Source organism: Balaenoptera physalus (assembly GCF_965194825.1).
Source record: "Balaenoptera physalus genome assembly, chromosome: 16".
NCBI lineage: Eukaryota > Metazoa > Chordata > Mammalia > Artiodactyla > Balaenopteridae > Balaenoptera > Balaenoptera physalus.
In genome coordinates, this window is record NC_138898.1 from 6,114,980 (window position 1) to 6,138,591 (window position 23,612).

The 23,612-nt window shown below is 46.2% G+C and overlaps 1 long non-coding RNA gene across 1 annotated transcript in view; it reads right to left on the bottom strand.

The window, feature by feature from the left end:
- LOC309644459 overlaps nucleotides 1-23,612 on the bottom strand; it is a 100,512-nt gene that overhangs the window by 30,619 nt on the left and 46,281 nt on the right. The window lies entirely within an intron of this gene.

Genomic DNA, 23,612 nt, shown 5'->3' on the forward strand with positions numbered 1-23,612 from the left:
TTGGCAGATGGGTACAGTGGGATCAGTGTCCCTCTTGGAAATTCCAGCCAAGGATAGAAGGATGTATATAGACAGAAGGATGGGTGGATGGATGGATGGATGGTGGGATGGATGGTGGGATGGGTGGATGGATGGATGGATGGATGGATGGATGGATGGATGGGTGGTTAGAGGGATGGATGGATGGATGGAAGGATTGATGGATGGATGGTGGGATGGATGGATAGTGGGATGGATGATAAGATGCATGGATGGATAAGTAGAGAGAAAAAAAAAAAGATTATCAGGGGTTTACCAGAATGAGGCCCAATAAGTAGGAAAGATATTGAAGAAAACACAAATAGAATATGTTTATGGCATACACAGAAATAAAAGGAGATGGAAACTTTGCTGTTTTGGTTTGTGTTGGAAATAAAAATTCTCTTCAACATAAATCTCGGTCGGTTTTGTTTCTGCAAAACAAACAGGCTGCTGCTTACAAGCTCATTACAGAGAGAATCCACGCCACCCACCCACAGCCTCTGCAGTCCATTTGGAAGATCCGGTCCAGTGAACCAAGAACGCAGAAAGGAGACCGGGAGTGGGAAGAGGACGGCATCAAATGCTCTCAAATAACTATAAAAAAACCCGCGGTTCAGGGAGAAAAAGTAATCATCCTGTAATTGACTGTTTACTAATGGAATCTATTAATTTATGGCCACAAAAGAATCAGCTAATTTGTGGTTAATGGCGTGTAAAAGATAAACAACATCGATTAACTCTCTGGAGCACCACCCCAGTTCTTGAGGATCTTCCTGCACAGACAGCTCTCGACTTGGGAGAGGGAGGATGGTAGTGGTCGGTGGTCAGCTGGGAGGGGAAAGATTCGGGAGGGAGCAGTGAGTCCCAACCCCCAAAGGAGCCTTATTCACCTTCTGGGGTTTCCATTCAAATGGTACATTCTCCCCTCCGGACTCCAAATCACCCCTGCTGTTCTTCCACAAGATCCCACACGTACAGCAGGCCCCAAACTACCATGTCCATTCCCACCTCTGGGCCTTTGCTCCTGCCGTGCCTGCTACCTGGGCTGCCTTCCCTCCCTTTCCTGTGAAAAATAACAGATTACTGATAGCGAACTGAATGACTCTTCACTCAAGTCAGACACCACGCTAAGTGTTTCACACACATTATCTGTCTCAAGGGTTCTGCCACACCCCACGAAACTGGTCCCAGTCTCAGTCCCATCTTACAGGTAAGAAAGCTGAAGGTTTAGAAAGGTGAAGCCATGTGCCCAAAATTGCATCGCGGACGCACAGTGGGTCTGACGCTGGAATCCAAGTAAGATCCCAGAATCCAGGCTCTACACCAGCATTTCCCAAACCTGACTCATTCTCATTACGATATTTTTCGCCATTTCTGCAAACCATTTAGGAGCTTTCTTTAAACTGACTCTTCCCCCTCCTTTTTTCTTTTTAATTTTCACTTCATCCCTGTCCATATTATCCAGGTCTGATAAGTTAATAACATATTTGTTTTGAACACAAATTTGGAGTAAATACTTGACTACTAAAATACATATTTGCCTGGTTCCTACCTTATAATCTTGTCAAGTACCAGTGGTACAAGAACTATACAAATCCCAACCATGTATCCCAACAAACCATCATCAAATGGCTATGCGTGCGGTTGACCATAGCCGGCATCCTGCACGCACTATCGAATTTTACCCTCTGCAAACCCTTGCCCGATACAGCCCACCCTTTGAAATGCACTAGAAGCCTCCCTTGCCTGATTTGACTCCTTCAGTCCACAGACATCCTTCCCTTTGTGGACAGAAAATTCATGTCATTAGCAAACCACAAAAAGACAGGATGAAAATAAGGATATAGGATTGGTTTCCTCAAGTAAATTGTAAGATCCTGGAGGACTGAAAAAAAAAAAGTATCTTCTATATCTTGAAGGCTGAGCTCTGGGAAACAGAGATGGAAGAACACAGTCAGCGACCAATACAGCCTGGGGAAGTGGCTGGTGGGGCTGCAGCGTGGAGAGCAGCATGACGTCGCTGCCACGGCTGGGTCTGGGCTGGCCTGAATCCATCCTCCTCCTTTTGCCAGCAATGCTCAGGACTCACCTGGGAACACACTCTCCCTTCTCTCAGCCCAGTGCTCCTGGGTGGGCCTGCGACCCGGGCCTGGACAATTGGTGCTGAATGTCCCCTAAGCCACTGCCAGTGGTTCAGAAATTGGTCTGTGACCCGAAATTGGCCGAGGGAGTCAGGCCCAGGACTTTCGTTCAAATTGCTAGGGAAGGAGAAGCAACCTGTCCTGCTGAGCTTGACTCTCAGGAGGCAGGCCTGGAGCTGCTGGAGTCATCTTGCTCCCACAAGGAGCCTGAGATCTAAAACCCCCATGGAAGAGGCAGACACATGGAGAGAGGGCAGGGCTTGGTGACATTGTTTGAGAACCTGGATCAAGACATTCCTGAAACAAGATCTACCCTCAGATTTTTTAGTCAATCAAGTTTCTTTGGGCATAAGCCTTTTTTTGAGTTGAGTTTTCTGTCACTTGCAACCAAAACACCCTGGAGGAGCCAGAGGAGCCATTGACTAAGAGTCAGGAAACCAGACTCTGACTGTATCTCCTTGCGATCTTGGTGAGTCATTTCATTTTGCATGACCGTGACCACTCCTTTAAGGCTGCTTTCCACCCCTCCTCCCCCATCACTTCCCGTCCAGTCCAGCCCCATCACTCCCCAACATCATACTCTGTGTTCCTGACCTTGTTTGCTAGTCATCTGTCTCACTTACTGCTATACCCCTAGCGCTCAGAACAGTCCCGGCACACGGGAGGTCCTTGGTAAATAGTTGTTGCACAGTTCTGCCTTGGTTTCTCCATCTGTGAAACGGGAGGGAGGTGCTGCATTTTCTCTCAGGAACCTCCCAGCAGGGCTGTGCTTTGTCTCCACTGCTGCTTCCCAGGCCTCTGGGAAGGTGGGGAGAGGGTCTCACCCACAGGCACTGGAGTGTCTCCAAGCTAACCGCCTCTTACTCACAGGGAAGGAGGTGGTGTGACTTTCCTCCTTCGCTCTTTCATCTACCCACACAATCTCGTTAACCAGGAAGTCCCTCTTGACATCTGACCCAATCCTTCATGCTGCAACTCAAGTCCTTCCTCAGGCCTGTAGCTCAGCAGACATTCCAGGCCACACAAGAGCAGAAAAGAACCAGTTTAAAGTGAAAATGAATCCTGTGAAAAAATAAAAGTTCCTTTGCCTCGACGATGCCCCCATTTTCTTCCCACAACCGGTTTCTGACTTTGCAGAAAGTCCCCTTCTTGTGTACACCTATGAACAAAGCTCTTCTGGACATGTGGGTGCAAACGACGAGAATAATATAAATAAACTATCTGTTTAATCATTCCTATTGTCAAAACAATGGCTGGGCCAAAATACCTATGCTCTGATTCATCCAACTGACATCCCTTGGGAGGGAGGAGGCTGGAATTGAGGGAGTAAACAGTTCTAAACCCATTTTCCAGATGAGTTCAGAGGTTCTGCAGTGACCCCTCAGGAAACAACGGAAGTGAAACCACTTCCTTCCCCGGCCCAGGCGTTCCATCTCTGCTCAATTTAATGGAAGGCGCGCTCACCGCCTAGGATGCGGGTTTCATCATTGATTCGTTCATTCCTTCACGAGAATAAGAAGCCTGCATTGAGCCCTGCCGCGTGCCGGGCTCCTGTCACCCTCCCCCACCCTCTGAGTGAAGATGAGCAGGAATTATCTGTCCATTGGCTGGGTCGGGGAGATCTCATGATGTAATGGTTGGAAATGTTCTTCCTAGCTTGTTCTTTCTCTTTTCATTGCATCTGTGGTCTTTCTTGACATCCAGGAATTTTGAATGTTTATATGATGTCATCATTTTGTCTTTCTTTGAGGGGTCTGGCTTTATATGCTTAGCACAGGCTTCACTGGGGAGTGGTTTTCAGGGTCCTGTTTAAGGTCATCCTATGATCAAGTAGGGGTGAAAGGAAAAGGTCCTGATCATTCCTTCATTCTAGAAATGAGGGGACGGAGGCTCCGTGGTGAGTTAGCAGCACGGCCCAAGGTCAGCGGCCCTGGCTCTGCCCAGTGCTCTTTCTGCTACATGGTTAGGGACAGATTCCTAACAAAAATTAAGAAAGACAGAGGGCTTTTGACTGACCGGCTGCATTGCCAAGTGATCGTCACAGCTCCCCCAAAATCAAAGGCCATTTTATTCACTGTACACGTGTGACATCATCTAGCTCAGTCTGGATATCTGTCTAACTGTCCACTGTGGCAACGAGCCCTAAAAATCATTCCCCCAAAAGACACCACAAAGGAAAAGACAAAATGATTCAACACAAACATTAAAAACTCCAGGACATCAAACACCACCACTAATAAAATTTTAAAAACACATAACAACTAGGAAGAATAGTTCCAACATATATGACAGAGTATTAAGACTCTCAAAATATACAAAGTTCTCACAGATCAATAAAAATGGCTAAAGAAAAATGAGAGACAAATCTCAAAAGTAGAAATGCACATGGGCAATACACTTATGAGAAATGTTTAAATTCATTAGCAGTCAAAGCAATTCAAGTGAAAACTATAATGAGATAACTTTTCATGCCGTTCAGAGTAGCAATATTAAAAAGAACAGAAACACACAGTGATGCAACTCTCAGATTACTGGAGGGAAGATGGCCTTGGTCTTTCTGAGTTTTGTAACATATATTAAAATCCTTACAATGTGCATTGTTTTTGTTCTAGCATTTTCTGTTTCCAAGGAATTACTTAGAAACTATGGATAATGAAGGAAATTTACTCCCATACCATTTATATGGGAAAAGTCGGAAGCAGTCTATACGTTCAGCATCAAGGAATTGGTGAGGTATGCTACAGTACAGATTTCCAGTAAAATAGGATGGAGTCAAGGAAAAGAAGGATGCTTCATAAAAGATAAGGACAGTATACTGAATTCAAAAATCAGGGTACAAAACACTATGCATACATCATTCCAGATCTGAAAAACACACATATATCTACAAACATATGTGCACAGAAAACAGTCTGGAAAAAATATTCACCAAATTGTTAACAGTGTTTTTCTCGAGGCGGTAGAATTATTACTTTTTTTTTTCTTTTCTGTGTTTCAATTGGTATCTACCAGAACTGGCAAAGTCGCAGGGGAGTGGGAGAGAAAAGACTCTATTGCTATAGGAAATGTTATTTATCATAAAATTTCCTGACTAACATGACAGTACTTATCAAAAGTCTTACTACGGGGACTTCCCTGGTGGCGCAGTGGTTAAGAATCCGCTTGCCAATACAGGGGACACAGGTTCGAGCCCTGGTCCGGGAAGATCCCACATGATGCGGGGCAACTAAGCCCGTGTGCCACAGCTACTGAGCCTGCGCTCTAGAGCCTGAGAGCCACAACTACTGAGCCCGTGTGCCGCAACTACTGAAACCCACGCGCCTAGAGCCCGTGCTCCGCAACAAGAGAAGCCACTGCAATGAGAAGCCCGCGCACCACAACAAAGAGCAGCCCCCGCTCACCGCAACTAGAGAAAGCCCGCGCACAGCAACGAAGACCCAACACAGCCAAAAATAAATAAATAAATTTATTTTAAAAATAAAATAAAAATAAAGCTGCTTTAAAAAAAACAACAAAGTCTTACTATGTGTGAATCATTTCACCAGTAATTTTTCTTCTAGGAATTTACCCTAAGGAAATAATCAGAGATGTGTGCAAAGATTTATGTACAAGGATGTTCATTGTAGAGTTATTTACAATAGCAAAAAGTTGGAATCAGCCTAAATATCCAACAATGGGGAGTTGTTTAAGTAGGTGTTGGTTTGCTTTCCTAGTGAAGGGCTCTGCAGTCATTTAAATTGATGTCGACTATCGAATGAGATGACAAAATGTTCTTGATGTACAGCAAAAAAAAAAAAGTTTAAACTGGCACAGGCCGTTTGATAGCAATATTGTAAAATACTATACACAATAAATTATGAATATTTATGTACAAGAGAAGGCCAAAATATATCATGTTTGCAGTGATAATCATTGGGTAATGGGATTCTGGGTAAGTTTTATTTTTTCTTTGTATTTTCCTACATTTTGCCATATCATGTGCATGTTGTCTCTCACAGTCAGACTTATTTTTTTTTTTAAGGGGAAAAAAAGTCCCAGGAACATTTAGATGAAAACAGACTTGTCATTTTTGTCTGTAAATTCCAATTTCCAGGCCAGGCTGGTAGGTGTTGACAATCGTGTAGCTACTTGGTGTTCCTGATTAAAATAGATCCCCTCTGGACATCCTCTCTCGATGCCACCTAGAATCAGTCATCCCCACGAAGCCATGCCCAGCCCATCTACAAATCTTTAGAGGGCTGAGAAGAAAATTGACCCGTTTTTAATATTCGGGGACAGAATCCGGTCAAATCCAGCTGGTGTTCACTGCGTCTGACACTTGCTCAATCACCTCTGTGTTGTGTAATGATGAAGAATTAGCCGTATTCCCAGAAAGCCCATTATCAGGACAGGACAGACGTTTCCAAATACGTGTTCTGGGGCTCATACCTTTTTCCTGTGGGGATGATCAACCCATTTGCTAAAGATAATTAAAGTCACAGAAAGCCTGCGACTGCTTCCCTGTTGTCTGGATGTAGAACCCAGAGGATCCCGACTCAGACAGAGAGCTCTAAAAATCTAAGTGAACCTCCCGCTGATGGGGACCAGAAGGGGGGCAGGCTGCAAGGGGAGAAGCTACAAAACAAGGGATTAAGTGACTCACCCAAGATTACTGTCAGCCAGGTGGAGTGGGAGGAAACAGGGCAAGAAGACCCAGAGGAGGGCCAGGCCAGGGGATCAGGGACAGTGGGCAGCCAGGGCACCTTCTAGAAGGAAGCAGCTGTCCTTGGCAGCTGCCTTAAATACTGGATTTGGAGGGAGAATTCTGGGCTCACCAATGGGTTCTCGGGGGTCCTAGCAAGGCAGCTCCTGGGGGTGTTGACCCTCCCTTTCTTCCTTCTTCCCTTCCTTCCTTCCTCCCTTCTCCCACAACTATCTACCAAGCACCCAGCATGTGTCAGCTCTCTGCTTAGTGTTGCATTTACAACGATGAGCAAACCCAGAGGGATGCAGACAGACCCCTGCTCAAATGGCATGTACCATCTAGCACAGTGCTGCCCATTCAAAATGTAATGCGAACCATATATGCGATTTAACATTTTTTAGTAGCTACAATTAAAATCATTTTTTAAAATAGGTAAAATTAATTTTCGCCATCTATTTTAACACAATATATCCAAAATATCATTCCACAGGTAGTCAACATTTTTAACTTATTAATGGGATATTTTACATTCTTATTTTCATACGAAGTCTTTGAAATCTGGTGTCTTCATTTGGTCCAGCCACATCTCAAGTGCTTAACAGCTGCTGTGTCTAGAGCAGGCACTATTGACATTTGGACCAAATACTTCTTTGCTGTGGAGGCTGCCCTGTGTATTATCGAGGCTTTAGCCGCTTCTCTAGATGCCAGTAGTATCCCAAACCTCCAGTTGTGACAACCGCAAATGTCTCCAGACACTGCCAAATGTCCCCTGGAGGTGGAAGCAAAACTGCCCCTGGTTGAGAACCACTGGTCTGGTGGCCACCACACAGGTCCAGCGGGAGAGACAATGCAGTGAGCAACCGTGACACACTGGGGATGCTCAGACGGGGAGCATGTCGGCAGCGTGACGGAGGATCAGCATCTGACCGAGGCTGGTCCAGGGAGGCCCCCCAGAGGGCTAGGGTCCCGGCCAAGACCTTTCTCAAGTGTGACAACCATATACGCCCCAGAACGCTGAGCAGACCCATCTCTGCTCTAAGCCTCGGTTTTCCTGCCTGTGAAAGAGGGACAGAGGTGTCCATCCCACCTACACATCACCTATGCACAGGGGCTCACACATGATTTTAGATGTGAATATAATTAGTGAAGAATAAAAGCATGCTTTAGACAAGACACATTAGCACTGTTGTTCTCATGGGGATACGCAAACACTCTTTTTTTTTTGGCTACGTCGGGTCTTTGTTGCTGCGCGTGGGCTTTTCTCTAGTGGCAAGTAGGGGCTACTCCTCGTTGCGGTGTGTGGGCTTCTCATTGCGGTGGCTTCTCTTGTTGCAGAGCATGGGCTCTAGAGCGCAGGCGCAGTAGTTGTGGCGCAACGGGCTCAGTTGCTCCGTGGCATGTGGGATCTTCCCGGACCAGGGCTCGAACCCATGTCCCCTGCATTGGCAGGTGGATTCTTAACCACTGGGCCACCAGGGAAGTCCGAGATTTTTTCTTTTTTAATATTAAAAACTATCTGTCATCTGTCACTGGATTTTATGATTATTTAATCTGTGTTTCTATAAAATGACCTTCCTCCAGAGCAGACTTCTTCACTAGACAGTAGGCCCATGAAAAAAGTTTTAAAGAGTCTTTTAGAATCAGAAGAAACAAATGACCTTTTAGGTTGAAGAAAATGTTTTAATATTTAATATTAATGTATTTATTTTTATATCAAAGCAGTCATAAAATATATATATATATATTTTTTGGCCACGTCATGCGGCATGCAGGATCTTAGTTCCCCGACCAGGGATCAAACCCGTGCCACCTGCAATGGAAGCTCGGAGTCTTAACCACTGGACCACCAGGGAAGCCCCGCAAACACTCTCTTCTCTGCTTCCCTCAAAGTTCCAGGACCTCATTCACAAGAGGGACCCAGACTCAAGCCTTTTTGAGTCACTATTACTTACCCAAGGTGTGACCTTGGGGAAGTTACTTAACCTCTCTGAGACTGTTACCTCATCTGTGGTATGAAGTCAACAAGGGCACCTACCATGAAGGGCTGTCATAGAATTAAAAGAAGAAACAGGAAAAAAAAAAGAAGAAACAGGGACTTCCCTGGTGACGCAGTGGTTAAGAATCCGCCTGCCAATGCAGGGGACAGGGGTTCAAGCCCTGGTCTGGGAAGATCCCACATGCCACGGAGCAACTAAGCCCATGCACCACAGCTACTAAGCCTGCGCTCTAGAGTCCGCGAGCCACAACTACTGAAGCCCACGCGCCTAGAGCCCGTGCTCCGTGACAAGAGACGCCACCGCAATGAGAAGCCCACGCACTGCAACGAAGAGTAGCTCCCGCCCGCCTCAACTAGAGAAAGCCCGCACACAGCAGCAAAGACCCAATGTAGCCAAAATATAAATTAATTAATTAATTTTTTTAAAAAAAGAAGAAGAAACATACACAAAGGGCTTCTCAGACTGCCAGGCACGTAATACAGTAAAACTGAACCAGCATCAGCTTTGATTGTATGTATTTAAGCTGATATTCTATACAGCTATCCATGCATTCATTCCAGTCGTTTATTGACCACTTACTGCATGTTGCCGCTCTTTTAGGCACTCAGGGGTATGCACAGTGCTCCTGAAAATGGACGTTTTCTCTGCTGGGGTGGATCAGAAAATACACAAACAAAGTGATAAATACACTGAATAACTTCAAGAGGGGATAAAGTTTACAAAGAAAATAAAACAAGGTCGTGAGAGAGAAAGTGCCAAGGCCGGGGGTGGGCGAAGGCCTCCTGGAAGAGATGACCTCTGACCTGAGGCAGGGAGAAGGTGAGGGCCTGCCTGGCAAAGATCTGGGGAACTCTTCCCAGGAGGAACCAGCGAGGGGAAAAGCCCTGAGGCCGGCACAAGCCTGGTATGTGTCAGAAAGGGAGGGAAGGCCAGTGTGGCTGCAGCAGTGAGGGACGGGGCCAGCGAGGAGGACAGGCCAGTTCACACGGGCCCTATGGTGTGATTAGTGACCGCTGACGTTTGCTGAGTGTGCACCGTGCGTTCGCTCATTTCACTCTCATGACAGCCCTGTTAGGAAGACACTACCATTGCCCCCAATTTACAGAGAAGGAATCTGAGGCCTGACAAGGCTAAATTTCTTGGCCAGGGTCACTTAACCAGCACAGGATGGAAGAAAATGAGAGTTTGATTGCAAGCAGTCTAACTTCAGTGACCTGACTCTTCTGTTAAAAATAACAGGCAGGGGCTTCCCTGGTGGCGCAGTGGTTGAGGGTCTGCCTGCCAATGCGGGGGACGCGGGTTCGAGCCCTGGTCTGGGAAGATCCCACATGCCGCGGAGCAACTAGGCCCGTGAGCCACAATTACTGAGCCTGCGCGTCTGGAGCCTGTGCTCCGCAACAGGAGAGGCCGCGATAGTGAGAGGCCTGTGCACCGCGATGAAGAGTGGCCCCTACTCGCCGCAACTAGAGAAAGCCCTCGCACAGAAACGAAGACCCAACACAACCAAAAATAAATAAATAAATAAATAAATTTTTAAAAAATTTAAAAAAAAAAAAATAAATAACAGGCAAAAGAAAGCCCCTAGAAGTTTCTTCTGCCCTCAGTGTCTCCCCGAAAGCAGGCAGAGCCTTTGCTTTCCAGACGTGTGTGAGCTGGTGGTGGACAGGCTGGCATTCCTGACCCTCCCTCCATGCCTCTCAGAGCCTGAGGTGGCCGCCTGGCAGGGGTCACGGCCAGGTGACTGCACAGCGCCGCCCCCTCAAAGCTGATGGAATGAAGACGACAAGAAAGAATCTGTGTCTCTGCAGTCGGGCTTAAGAACCCAGGACCCTCAGCCTCCCTGTTCAAAAAGGCAAATGGAGTCAGCTAGTTGGGTTCAAACCCAGAGGCTCTTGTCCCCAGACCAGAAAATCAGAGCGAGGAAAACCAGTGAGAGTTCGGACCTGGTGTTTTAAATAAAGCCTGAGTCCTTGACCCACACCTGGCTGCCTCCACGGCCTCTGGCCGAAAAGATAACAGCAGAGGCTTTGTGTGATGGGAGGCAACACCTGGCAGAGAGGCAAGGTGGGAGAAGCCCAGTGTATTCTCTGCCTTCACGGCTGTTCTGCTCAGACAAAGGCAAAGTTGAAGGTTGTAGGGGGAAAAATGTAACAAAAACAAAGACCTCACACCTGTCCAGGCTAACCGGGCTTTGGAGCTGGGCTGGGTGGATGCAGGCATTGGACTTGGAGGGGAAGGACAGAGGTGTCACTTCCCAGGGAAAGTGGTAAATCAAAAGCGTGAATGGATAAAGAAGATGTGGCACATATATACAATGGAATATTACTCAGCCATAAAAAGAAACGAAATTGAGTTATCTGTAGTGAGGTGGATGGACCTAGAGTCTGTCATACAGAGTGAAGTAAGTCAGAAAGAGAAAAACAAATACCATATGCTAACACATATATATGGAATCTAAAAAAATAATAATAATTGGTTCTGAAGAACCTAGGGGCAGGACAGGAATAAAGACACAGACGTAGAGAATGGACTTGAGGACACGGGGAGGGGGAAGGGTAAGCTGGGACGAAGTGAGAGAGTGGCATGGACTTATATATACACCACCAAATGTAAAATCGATAGCTAGTGGGAAGCAGCCGCATAGCACAACGAGACCAGCACGGTGCTTTGTGACCACCTAGAGGGGTGGGATAGGGAGGGTGGGAGGGAGACAGACGCAAGAGGGAGGGGATATGCGGATGTATGTATACATATAGCTGATTCACTTTGTTATACAGCAGAAACTAACACACCACTGTAAAGCAATTATACTCCAATAATGATGTTAAAAAAAACCAAAAAACAGTTATAATAGTTGAAAGACCAAAAAAAAAAAAAAAGCCTTATATGGAAGGCTCCAGGGCTGGAGCTGAGGATGTGGGGCTGCCTACCCCTCCCCGAGCATCTCTCCCGAGCTGAGGGCCTCAGTTTCCCCGTCTGCAGCAGGGGGTGATAATACAGTGGCTTAACATGTGCCAGGGACTTTGCTTATATTATTCCCTTTAACCTTGATGGCGACTCAACAAGGTGAGTCTTTTTGATTCCTTTTGTAGATGAGAAAATTCAGTATTCCAAAATTTAAGGGAAGTTCTTAAACCCAGTTCATCTAACACCAGACCTGTGCTCCTTAATTTCCCAATGCTTAGGAAATGCTCCTAAATATATCAACAACCACAACCATACACTGTGGGCACTGGACAGAAGCGGAGCCTATCAAAACCCTTGACTTTCCATCAGGCCTGGAGAGAGGAAAACTAATTTCTGTCCTCACAAAACAAAGAATGTATGCAAGCAACGGCCTGAGGTCATGATCTCAGCTTCTCTGGAACAGTCTGAGAAAATAAATACAGACCGAGAGAAGCAGGGGCAAGAGAAACAGCCCTGACTGGATGGGGTTCTGGATCCAGTGTCCCTGGTGCCCCTTAACTTCCCATTTCTCAGTTTCCTTACAGAAGCTAACAAATTCCCCTTCCTGGTTTCAGCTGGTTTGAACTTGGTTTCGGTCACTTGAGACCGAAAAATCTCAACTGATAAACCTCAGCATGAATGGACCTTGGCAGGATTTGAGCAAACCTCCTGTAAAACGAGTTTTTGGGATAATGGGGGAAATTTGAACGTAGACTGGATATTATGTGATATTGAGAAATTATTGTTTTAGTTAAGTGTGATGGTGGAATTACGGTTATTTGAAAAAATACTTATCCGTTAAGGATACATACAGAAGTATTTTGGGGTGAAATGATTCAATGTCTGGGATTTGCTTTAAAATATTCCAGCACCTCTGTCCCCACTCCCCTGATAAAAGAGGGAAGGGAATATGGGAAAGGAAAGTCAGAATGATGACAATTGTTGAAGCTGGAACAGGTGTATGGGAGTTTCTTATCCTATTCTCAGGTTTTAAATATTCCGTTCATGAAAAGTTAAAAATAAATAAGAAAGGGACTTCCCTGGTGGCGCAGTGGATAAGAATCCACCTGCCAATGCAGGGGACATGGGTTCGATCCCTGGTCCAGGAAGATCCCACATGCCACGGAGCAACTAAGCCCGTGCGCCACAACTATTGAGCCTGCGCTCTAGAGCCGCCAGCCACAACTACTGAGCCTGTGCTCTAGAGCCTGTGAGCCACGACTACTGAGCCTGCGCGCCCAGAGCTTGTGCTCCGCAACAAGGGAAGCCACCGCAATGAGAAGCCCGCGCACCGCAACGAAGAGTAGCCCCCGCTTGCCGCAACTAGAGAAAGCCCGCGCACAGCAACGAAGACCCAATGCAGCCATAAATAAATAATAAATAATTTTTTAAAAATAAATAAATAAATAAATAAGAAAGAAAGAATGGAAAGAAAAGGCTGCAGCCTCCAGAGAGAAAGCAGTGATTCAGCATCCATGGAAAAGGAGTAGGAAGCAGAACCCCTCATTCATTCATTCATCAAATTAACCACCCACTGAGCCCTGTACTGGACACACAGGGGCAAATATGACATTGGTCTCCTTGCCCTCAGGGAGCTCCCAGCCAAGCAGAGACCAGATATAAGATGACTAGAAGTAAATTATCCCAGGTTTGCACAACTCATACACAGGCCAGGCACTGTGAGGGCACGATGAGTTTTTGTCTCTCACGTCCAGTTTGAAAGGGAAGGATTTTGATCGGCCCAGCTTCTGTTCGGTGCCTAATCACTGTGGCCAGGGGGCGGGGCTGGGGGGCCAGCAAGGGCTGAGTAGGGACCTGGATGAATCCCGCCATGTGAGGCCCGTGGCCTGTTTGCAGTGCATGCAGGAAGGAAGAGGGACCTAGAGGAAAGAGAGACCGAACAGCCTTTGCTGGGGCCTTTGCCTTCTGGGAAGAAGAAAGCCACGTTGCTCAGGAATCATGACAACTCACGATCCCAAGAGCTTACCAGCCGCTGGCGTGGTGTTAAGTGCTCCATGTACATTATCTCACGTGATCCTCCAAATGCAACCCTCTAAAGCAGAGACTGACACTGTCCCTACTTGGCAAAACCGACGCCCAGAGCAGTGGAGTAGCTCTGCCCAGGGCTGCAGCGTTTGCACCTGGTCACCGGGTCTTCCACACCCAAACTCCCGGCCTCTATCTTCCACTGCTGCACAGAGGTAGCTTTGCAAGGGACCAGATGTGTCCAGATGCTCTCATCAAGGTTTCTGCCCTCCACTTCCCTAAATCCTTCTGCAAGAAAAAGTGTCCTCGACAAATAAGCAAAAGAAGCGGGCGGGGCTGGTGGGGGCTGAGGGACACCCAACCCACGGCTACCATGTGCATTTTTGATGCACAGACAATTCCCAGAACTGGCCCGAACTGCTGAAAGGATAAGCAGGGCAGTGGCTGCAAGGGGCAGTTGCAATGCTCAGCTCTGGGTGGAGAAACTCTAGTCCCTTCTCTTTAGCCCTTTCCCTTGGGGAATCTCCTGATGGGGCAGAGGATGTGGACACTGGAGGCTTGGACCATGGAAGGTACGCTCAGACCAGGGACCACGGCTGCTTCTCCTATGGCAGTGGCACGTGACCGGAGCTAAAGCTCTCCAGCAGGCTTGCCCTTCGTCCCCTTACATGTCCCCATTTGTCCAGGGAGAGTCCAGAGAGAAGCAGTTATGGAGAGAGGAAAGGAGCTTGCCCAACTCCGCACCAAGTGACCTCATGGCTGTGAGCATGTTTGGTGGTGGTAAGGGGGATAGGGTTGGTGTGGTGCGTGCGTGGGTTCTGGAGCCAAAATGCCTGGACCCCTGTCTCAGCCTTGCTGCTTTCTAGCTGTGCGATCTTGGCCAGGTTAAACAGCCTCTCTCTACTTCAATTTCTCTGCAAAGTGAAGGTAACCCTAGTGCATCCTTCACACGGCTGCCGTGGGATTACAGAAGCTAACCCATGGAGCACAGATGCAGTGGTTGTAGTAAGTGCTCCATAAAAGATCCCACTATTATCAGTACCCGCGTGAATCCACATTTCAGCACTGAGCCCAGGGGTCCGCAGAGATGTCGTTACCTGAGGAACAAATGAATGAACCAGCTTATTAATCAATGTTTTCTGGATGAAGCTGCTTGTTCATCTATTCAAAAGTACATTCAATGCCAACGTTTGGTTAGATAGATGGGATCTTTCTTTCCAAGTCTGAGTCCTTGGGAACAGCTTAAGTTTCTCTAGTTTGCCCCCAGACTAAAACACAGGATGACAGGAGGGCCTTAGGAGTGCTAATTGTGGTAAGCAGAATTCTAAGCTGGCCCCAGGATTTTCTTCCCTTGCGGTAAGTGCTGTGTAAATGCCTTGCCTTGAGTGTAGCAGGACCTGTGCATATGATGGGATGTCAGCCCTGGGATTATGTCACATGACAAGGCAAAGGTGAGGGAATTCCCTGGCCGTCCAGTGGTTATCACTCCATGCTTCCAGTGCAGGGGGCACAGGTGTGATCTCTGGTCAGGGAACTAAGATCCCGCATGCCGTGCGGTGTGGCAAAAAAAAAAAAAAAGAAAAAAAAAAAAAGCAAAGGTGAGGGGATTTTGCAGATGTAATTAAGGTCCTGGAACAGTTGACTCTGAGTTCATCAAAAGGAGATTATCCAGAGTGGGCCTGACCTAATCAGGTGAGCCTTTTAAAGGAGGGTCTAGAGATGAGAGATAGAAGGAGGCAGATTCTTAGTAGCCCCAGGGTACTCCTGTTGCCCTGGAAGAAGCCAGCTGCCATGAGTTCCACAGCTGCAAGGAAATGAATTTGGCCAGCAACCGCATGAGCTTAGGAGGGGACCCGGAGCGCCCGAAGAAACCCCAGCCCCCGCCAACACCTTGACTGTAGCCTCGTGAGGCTCTGGACAGAGGACCCAGCAAAACTGGGCCTGGAATCCTGATCCTCAAAAACAGTGAGATAATAAATGTGAGCTAATAAACAGGTGTTGTTTTAAGCCCCCGGGTCTGTGGGGTAACTTGTCAGGCAGCTCTGGAAATGCACACACTAATCATTTGTTGCCATTTTTCAGGGCTCACTCTGCCAAGTATGGTGTGCTGAGAGCTTTATGTACTGGATCTCCCCTGATGTTCTAAGCAACTGGAGTAAGTGCCAATATCTCCCTATTTTACAGATAGGGAGACTGAGGCCTAGGGAAGTTCCATGAGTTGCCTACAGCTAGCTGGCAGTAGAGGCAAAATTTAAATTTAAAATTTAAATCTAGGTCTGCCCCCAGCACCTGCTGTCAGTTACTAAGGCTTACAATATTTTGACATATGTATGAAAATATTAAGTGTTTAAAGTTCTGAAAGGGTGGACATTCACACGTTGGTGATCTGGATGGTGAGATGAGAGGGGATGCTTTGCTTTTGTACTCTTCCTACAATTTCTAATTTCTTTTATGGTAAATATTATTTTTTAACAGGAAAAGATAAATAACAAATTTTTTTAACAGAAAAAGAAAGGTAAGAGTGCTCAGCATCCACGGTGACCATCTCTGAGTGGTGGGGTTACAGACCACTTTTTAAACTTCCTTCTCTGTTATTAGCTCAAGTCTATACAACAATCTCAACTGTCCATAAGAAAGGTGTGGCTGGTGCAGTTTTGAAAATGCGCCAACCAGAGAGGACCAGGGAATGCACTGCAGGATGTGAAAGCAAAAGCAGAAAAGGGGACTCTGCTGGGGCCTGGCCCCAGACACTCAGTGAGGAGAGGGCCAGGGTCTGGAGCTTGAGCAAAAATAGTGTCTTGTTCTAACAAGAGCAAATTCGCTGGCCAACTAGAAATGTGGCTTCAGGTCTTCCAAAAGAGGTAGCTGTCTCACTCTCCCAGCAACTGGGCTTTTATTAAACATTTGCAGCTTTTTCTGCAAATGTTGTCACCCGAAACTTGGTTATTTTAATTGGTAGCTATTCCTGTGCGCTCCTGCTGGGAGAACAAAAGCTGCTAAGAAATCAGGGCTCCCAGCGACTTTTCTCCGATGTAGGAAAGGGTAAGGAAAGGTGTGTTCACCAGCTCCCAGCAAGCAGGCTCTGGATAGAGATGACATTTTGATTTCAAGCCAATCATTAATTACTAGCTCTGTGCTGGGCCTTCTCCATGGAGTCTCTCCTTTTACCCTCCCACATCTGTATGAAGTGAGCCTAGCATTGTTCCCATTTTACAGACGGGGAAGTGGAGACTTAAGGAGACCAAATAATAATACTAATACTGAGACTTCCCTGGTGGTGCAGTGGTTAAGAATCCGCCTACCAATGCAGGGGACACGGGTTCGAGCCCTGGTCTGGGAAGATCCCACATGCTGCGGAGCAACTAAGCCTGCGAGCCACAACTACTGAGCCTGCGTGCCACAACTACTGAAGCCCGTGTGCCTAGAGCCCATGCTCCACAACAAGAGAAGCCACTGCAATGAGAAGCCCACGCACACCGACGAAGAGTAGCCCCTAGTCACCGCAACTAGAGAAAGCCCGCATGCAGCAAGGAAGACCCAATGCAGCCAAAAATAAATAAATAAATAAAATTTAAATTAATAATAATAATAATACCATGTTTCATTAAACCGAAGACATTCTGTAATTTTATGTGCCACACTAAGAAAAAAAATACACCCAGCTATCATTGTAAGACAGTATTGACTATAAGATGAATCTTGGTTCTAGAGACGTTAAAATATGCCTCTAGAAAACCCATGGCTAAATGCAATGTGGTATCCTGGGTCAGGTCCAAGAACAGGAAGAAAGAACATTAATGGAAAAACTAGTGAGATCCAAGTAGTTTAGTTAACAGTATTGCACCAATGTTAGTGTGTTCGTTTTGACAAACGTACCGTGGGTGTGTAAGATGTTCATATTAGGAGAAGCTAGGTGAAAGGTAGAGGGGAATTCTTTCCACTATCTTTGCAACTGTTTTGTAAATCTAAAAGTATTCTAAAATACAGTTTGTTTTTTAAAAATTAATAAAATATAGTAAGAGCTAACACTGATACAGTACTCATGCCTGGGCACTAGTGTGGTATAGATAAAAGGGCAACACATAGACCAATGGAACTGAATACAGAGTCCAGAAAGGGATCCACACATAAAATGTCAACTGATTTTCAACAACACTGTCAAGGCAATTCAATGAAGAGGGGCAAGTCTTTCAACAAATGGTGCTGGAACAATCGCACATCTATATACAGAAAATGAACCTCAATCCATACCTCACACTATATACAAAAAAAAAGTTAAATGGAACATAGGTCTAAATGTGAAACCTAAAACTATAAATCTTCTAGAAGAAAACACTGGAGAAAATCTCTGTGATTTGGATTACGCACAGGCTTTTTTTAGGTAGAACATGAAAAGCAGAAACCATAAATGAGAAAATTGATAAATTGGCCTTTAATCAAAAATTTAAACTTCTGCTCTTCAAAAGGCACTGTTACAAAAATGAAAAGACAAGCCACAGATTGGGACACTATAGTTGCAAAACATACACCTTATAAAGGACTGGCATCCAGAATATATAAGTAACTCTCACAATAGAACAATAAGAAAACAAGAGACTCTATTAAAAATGGGCAAAATATGTGAACTGACACGTCACCAAAGAATATATATGAATGTCAAAATTAACAAATGAAAAGATGCTCAATATCACTAGAATGGCTAAACAAACAAAACAACCCACCTGACAATACCAAGTGCTGACGAGGTTGTAGAACAACCAGGACCCTGTCACACTGTTGGAGGGAAGGCAAAACTGTACAGCCACCTTGGAAACCATCCTAGATCTATCCTCCATATTTACCCAAGATAGATGAAAACATACATTTACACAAAGTCCTGTATGTGAATGTTTATAATGGCTTAATTCATAATCGCCCCAAACTGGAAACAAACTGAATGTCCATCAACAGGTGAAAGGATACACTAGCTGGTATATCTATACAATGGGAAACTATTCAGCTATAAAAAGGAACAAACTACTGTACACACAGCAGCACGGACGAATTTCCACTGCATTGTGCTCAGTGAAAGGAGCCAGACTCAAAAGTTAGCTACTGTATGTTTCCATTTCTATGACATGCTACAGGAGGCAAAACTATAGGGACAGAAAAAGATTATTAGTTGCTGAGGGTAGGGGTAATGGCTGACTAAAAAGTGACACAAGGAAACTTTCAGGGATGATGGAAATGTTGTATAGCTTGGTTGTGATGATGGTTACACAACTGCATATGTTGCAAAATTCGTAGGCCTGTACACCTAAAAAGGGTGGATTTTATTGTTTGTAAATTATGCCTCAATAAATCTGACTTTAAAAAGAAAAGTAAGATCCATCTCATAATTGTGTGTTATTTGACCCATGTAATTTGGGGGGGGGGTGTAAATTTGAATTCATTATCATTTAAAAATCAGCAGATTTCATCTAAAACTGTCTCTATCCACTTTTTTTGGATAAATCTGAGGCTCTGCTAACACTGAGCTCCTCTTTTTCACATGACGAATATCAACTAGATCTGATTTGTAGGCAGCTGGAGACAGAACACGAGTTCCCCCGTCTGCCACAATCCCCACCACTCCCTATTGCCTCTCTGCCTCTGAAGCCTACCTCATGTATTTAAGGACACCTGTTCATGGGCATGTAAGTGTGCGACTCTTGCTTTAAACCCTGCATTCATGATGGCTTCAGAAAAAGAAAAACAAGGGACTTCCCTGGCAGTCCAGTGGTCAGGACTCAGCACTTTCACTGCAGGGCCCGGGTTCAATCCCTGGTTGGGGAACTAAGATCCACAAGCCATGCAGCATGGCCTAAAAAAAAGGCAAAACAAAAAAACTCCATAACATAGACTGCTGGATGCCTTCCCATTATCCAGCTTCCTTCCTCATCTCAAACAGAAATCCTGAATCATCAAAGCCTAAGATGAGTTTGGCTGAAGGACCACATTTTGATGCCTCCTTTGCGAAGTGTGTGGCCAATGTTATATAAGCAGAAGTCAGCGGGTGTGGCATCCATGAGAGTTCTTTAAGGGGCTGACTCAGCTGGAAGGTAGCCCTTTTGCCACTCCCCATTCCTCATTCTTCTTGACTGGAATATGGATATGATGGTTGGAGCACCAGCGACCATCTTGGGACTAAAGGGAAAGGCCAAAGGAAGCACAGCCACCTCGGCTCTGGCACCAGGGAGCCTGTAACTGAATGCCAGCAACTGCCCATCCCTGGGCATTAAGTTGGAAAATAAAGTTGACCCTAATTTCTAACTGATACAGTAGTAAACGTTAATGGTGTTTGCTGTGTCCCAAGAATGATTCTAAGACTTTTCATATAATAACTCAATCTCTACCACAATCTCATTAGATAGGTGCCCATTTTACAGTCCTTACCCATTTTACAGATGAGACAACCAAGATGCAGAGCCCAAGGTCACACAACTAACAAGTGACTTGATTGAGCCAGTAGTTTAACTGTAGCCCTCTGGGTCCAGAACTCACGTTCAGGATACTTAAGTCTAGGCATGGTGAAATAGGAAAAACTGGTACAGCTAAGGATCAGGAGACCAGGTGCCCATTTGGGTGTCCCAATAAGCTGCGTTGTCACCATGTCACATACTCTCTCATTTTCCCCCTACGGTGACGGGGCTGATCATCCAGGCTCTTATGAGGCTGTTACAAGGCTCCTCTGAGTTCCCAAATTTCAACAGTTTTTAAAAATACCAGGAGCAGTGCAACTAGGAAGCATTATTCTCCTTAAGCCTCATTAATCACAGCAGAAATGCAAAGCTCCTTTCCTGCCACACCCCTGCCAACGTCCTCTGAGGGAAGGTCCACACCCTCTTTCAAACACATTTGCTCCTGGAAATCCCAGTTCCACCAAACCCACGAGAAGACTGGCCATATAGAATTTCCTGCATAAGCAGGGAAGACAAGCCCTGCTGACATTTTTTGAATCCCTAGATCCAGCCAATCCTGAACCTCCCAAATTAAAAACATGGGTCCAGAGTTATTCAGACCCAGGCTCAAAACCAGCACCTGCTACTTATCAGCTGTGTTATGTGGTGTGATGGCCAACAGGCATCCCCCTTCTTCTAATAACAGCGTCTGACTTGCTTTGGAGAAACCATTCCTCTTTTACTTTTGGTCCATGTGGCATGCGGGGTTTGACCTTATCCCCTGGCCAGACCAGTCACAATGATTGGGTCATAAATGGGTACATGACCAAGCTGACCAATAGGAGTCAGCCCGGGGGTCTGGTTGGGTGCTCTGTCTGCTGAGTTTGCCAGGCTAGAAACTGCATCTAGAGCTGCTGGTGGCTAAGAAGGGAGCATTGTGGAAATCAGGGTCAAGGGACAGACAGAGATTCTCCCCATGTCCCTGAAGCACCCAGGGGCTGACTTTTCAGTGTCATAAGCCAATTTATTCCTTCTTTGTTTTTTTTTCCTTCCAGTTTTATTGAAATATAAATGACATACAACACTGTACAAGTTTAAGGTGTACAACATAATGGCTTGACATATGTATACATTGCAAAATGATCACCACAATAAGTTAAGCTAATGTCCATCACCTCATATAGTTACAAAAATTTTTTTTTCCTTTGTGATGAGAACTTTTAGGATCTACTCTCTTAATAATTTTAAAACGTACCGTCGGCAGTGCTGACTATAGTCACCCTGTTATACATGACATCCCCAGGGCTTATTTATCTTACAGCTGGAAGTTTGTACCTTTTGACCACCTTCACCCATTTTCTCCACCCCCTACCCCCCACCTCTTGCAACCACCAATCTGATCTCTTTTTCTGTGAGTTTGTTTTTTTTAGATTCCTTATACAAGTGAGATCATACAGTATTTGTCTTTTTCTGTCTGACTTATCTCACTTAGCACAATGCCCTCCAGGTCCACCCAAGTTGTCACCTTCTTTTGTTTGCTTAACCCAGTGAGGGTTCACACTTTCTGTCACTTGCAACCAAGAGTCTAGACTTGGATGACATTCTGCCACTCAGCCAGACACCAACTGCCTCTTCAGTAGCATGTGATTTCACAAGCTCACTGACACATCTGCTGCAGACTCTCTTTAGAGGCTGAGCTTCAGCTCTCCTCGCTGGAGGCAGGGATGAGCCAGCTGTGCCCACGAGGCTCCTTCTCATAATCCCCAGAGGAAGGTTAAGGACCTATTTCTGCAACATCAAAGCAGAAATTGCAACTAAATGTGTCAGGTTTTGCCGGAGGAGATTCCTCCACGGGCAGAAGCACCGAACTTCCAAGCAGCAAACCTCCCTCCTGTAAGAGGTCTCTGTGCACACAGACCTGACCAGATGGGCTGCCACTCACTGATACATGCGCCTTTTCAGGTGCCGAATAGGACTCCTTTATTCAAGGCCTTTCAAGGAAGACACACCCCTTTTCTCCTGGCTGTGCCCTTACTCGGATGAAGTCCCTTGGCCAGCTTCATAGATAGCGAAGCAAAGGATTGTTCCTGTGACCTGGCCCAGCTCTGCTGGGGATAGAAGGAGAGATGACAGCTGGTGAGCTCCATTATAGCCCATGATGACCAAGTCCCAGCACTGCCAACCGGCTGCCCCAGCCCACAGTTCCTGTTCAGCCTGCAAATTCTCTCTTAAATCTTGAAATTGGAAGCCAGCATCATTCACACAACAATCTGTATTCCTGCTCTCTCATAAAGCAGAGACCTGGCAACATCAAGCCCAGGTGGCTGCCAGCTTTCCGGGGGCGGAGATGCCCCAGCTGGCCACATCCCCCCTGCCCCCCCTCATCTTCCTGTCCGACACCCATAGGAATTTGGACCTGTGGTCTAGATCCCGCCCATTCCAAACTCATCTCGTCCCTTTCAGCCCCAAACCCACCAGGCTCAGTGTCATGGTTCTCTCGGCTACTCCTTAAGCAGCTCCAGGGCCTTTGCACATGCTCCCCTACTGGACCACTCACCCCCTTAGCCTCCTATGGCCCAAAGAGTTTTCTGCTTAAATGTCATCTCCTTAGAAAGACTCTCTGACACTGTGTTCTTTTCTTCTTTCCCTTCTTTTTTTCATTTTCTTTATCTTTTGGTCTTTTGTATTCCTTCCTTCTTTCTCTCCCTCTTTTTTCTCTCTCCCCTTCCCCTCCCACCCTTTCTCTCTTCCATCCTTCGTTCCTATTTTTTTTCTCCTCCTTATCATTATCGGAGGCACTAAAAGTATACATTTCCATTCATGTCAGCCCACTATGGAAACACTCAATCATCCCCACTCACATTCATCTAATAAAACCAACATATTCCACTTTTATAAGGAAACTTGCCTTTTGCAAAGGAATCCCTGGCTTTTCTCTGAAACCCCTCCAGCTTCCAAAGGCGCCCAGAGCCTCTGTGCTCCCCAGATCCTGGGGTCAGGACCCCGAAGGAGGCGAGACCTGCCGAAGACTTCCCACTCCACAAACAAGGCAAAGGACAGTAGTATCTACGGTCACCTTCATGCCACAGCCCTCCCACCAAACACATCCAGAGAAAAATGGCCTCCAACACCCACTCACCCCACCTGTGTACTGTTTTCTCTCTGAAAACAGTAATGGGGCTCCCAGCTGTTCTCCTGCCACCTCAGGAGACAGGAAGACCCATGGGGTGGACGTGGGTGAGGGTGGCAGGAGGGCGGGAGCCCAAATTGAAATGGTGGGGAGTGGGGGCCCCCTTTTCAGCAGAGCTCTGTTTAAAGGTGAGAGCTGACTTCACAACTCACCCCCTTTCCCTCTTGGCCACACTCTCCCCTCCTGACGCACAGAGTAACCGTCAGAGGCCGGGTCCACCTCGGAGCG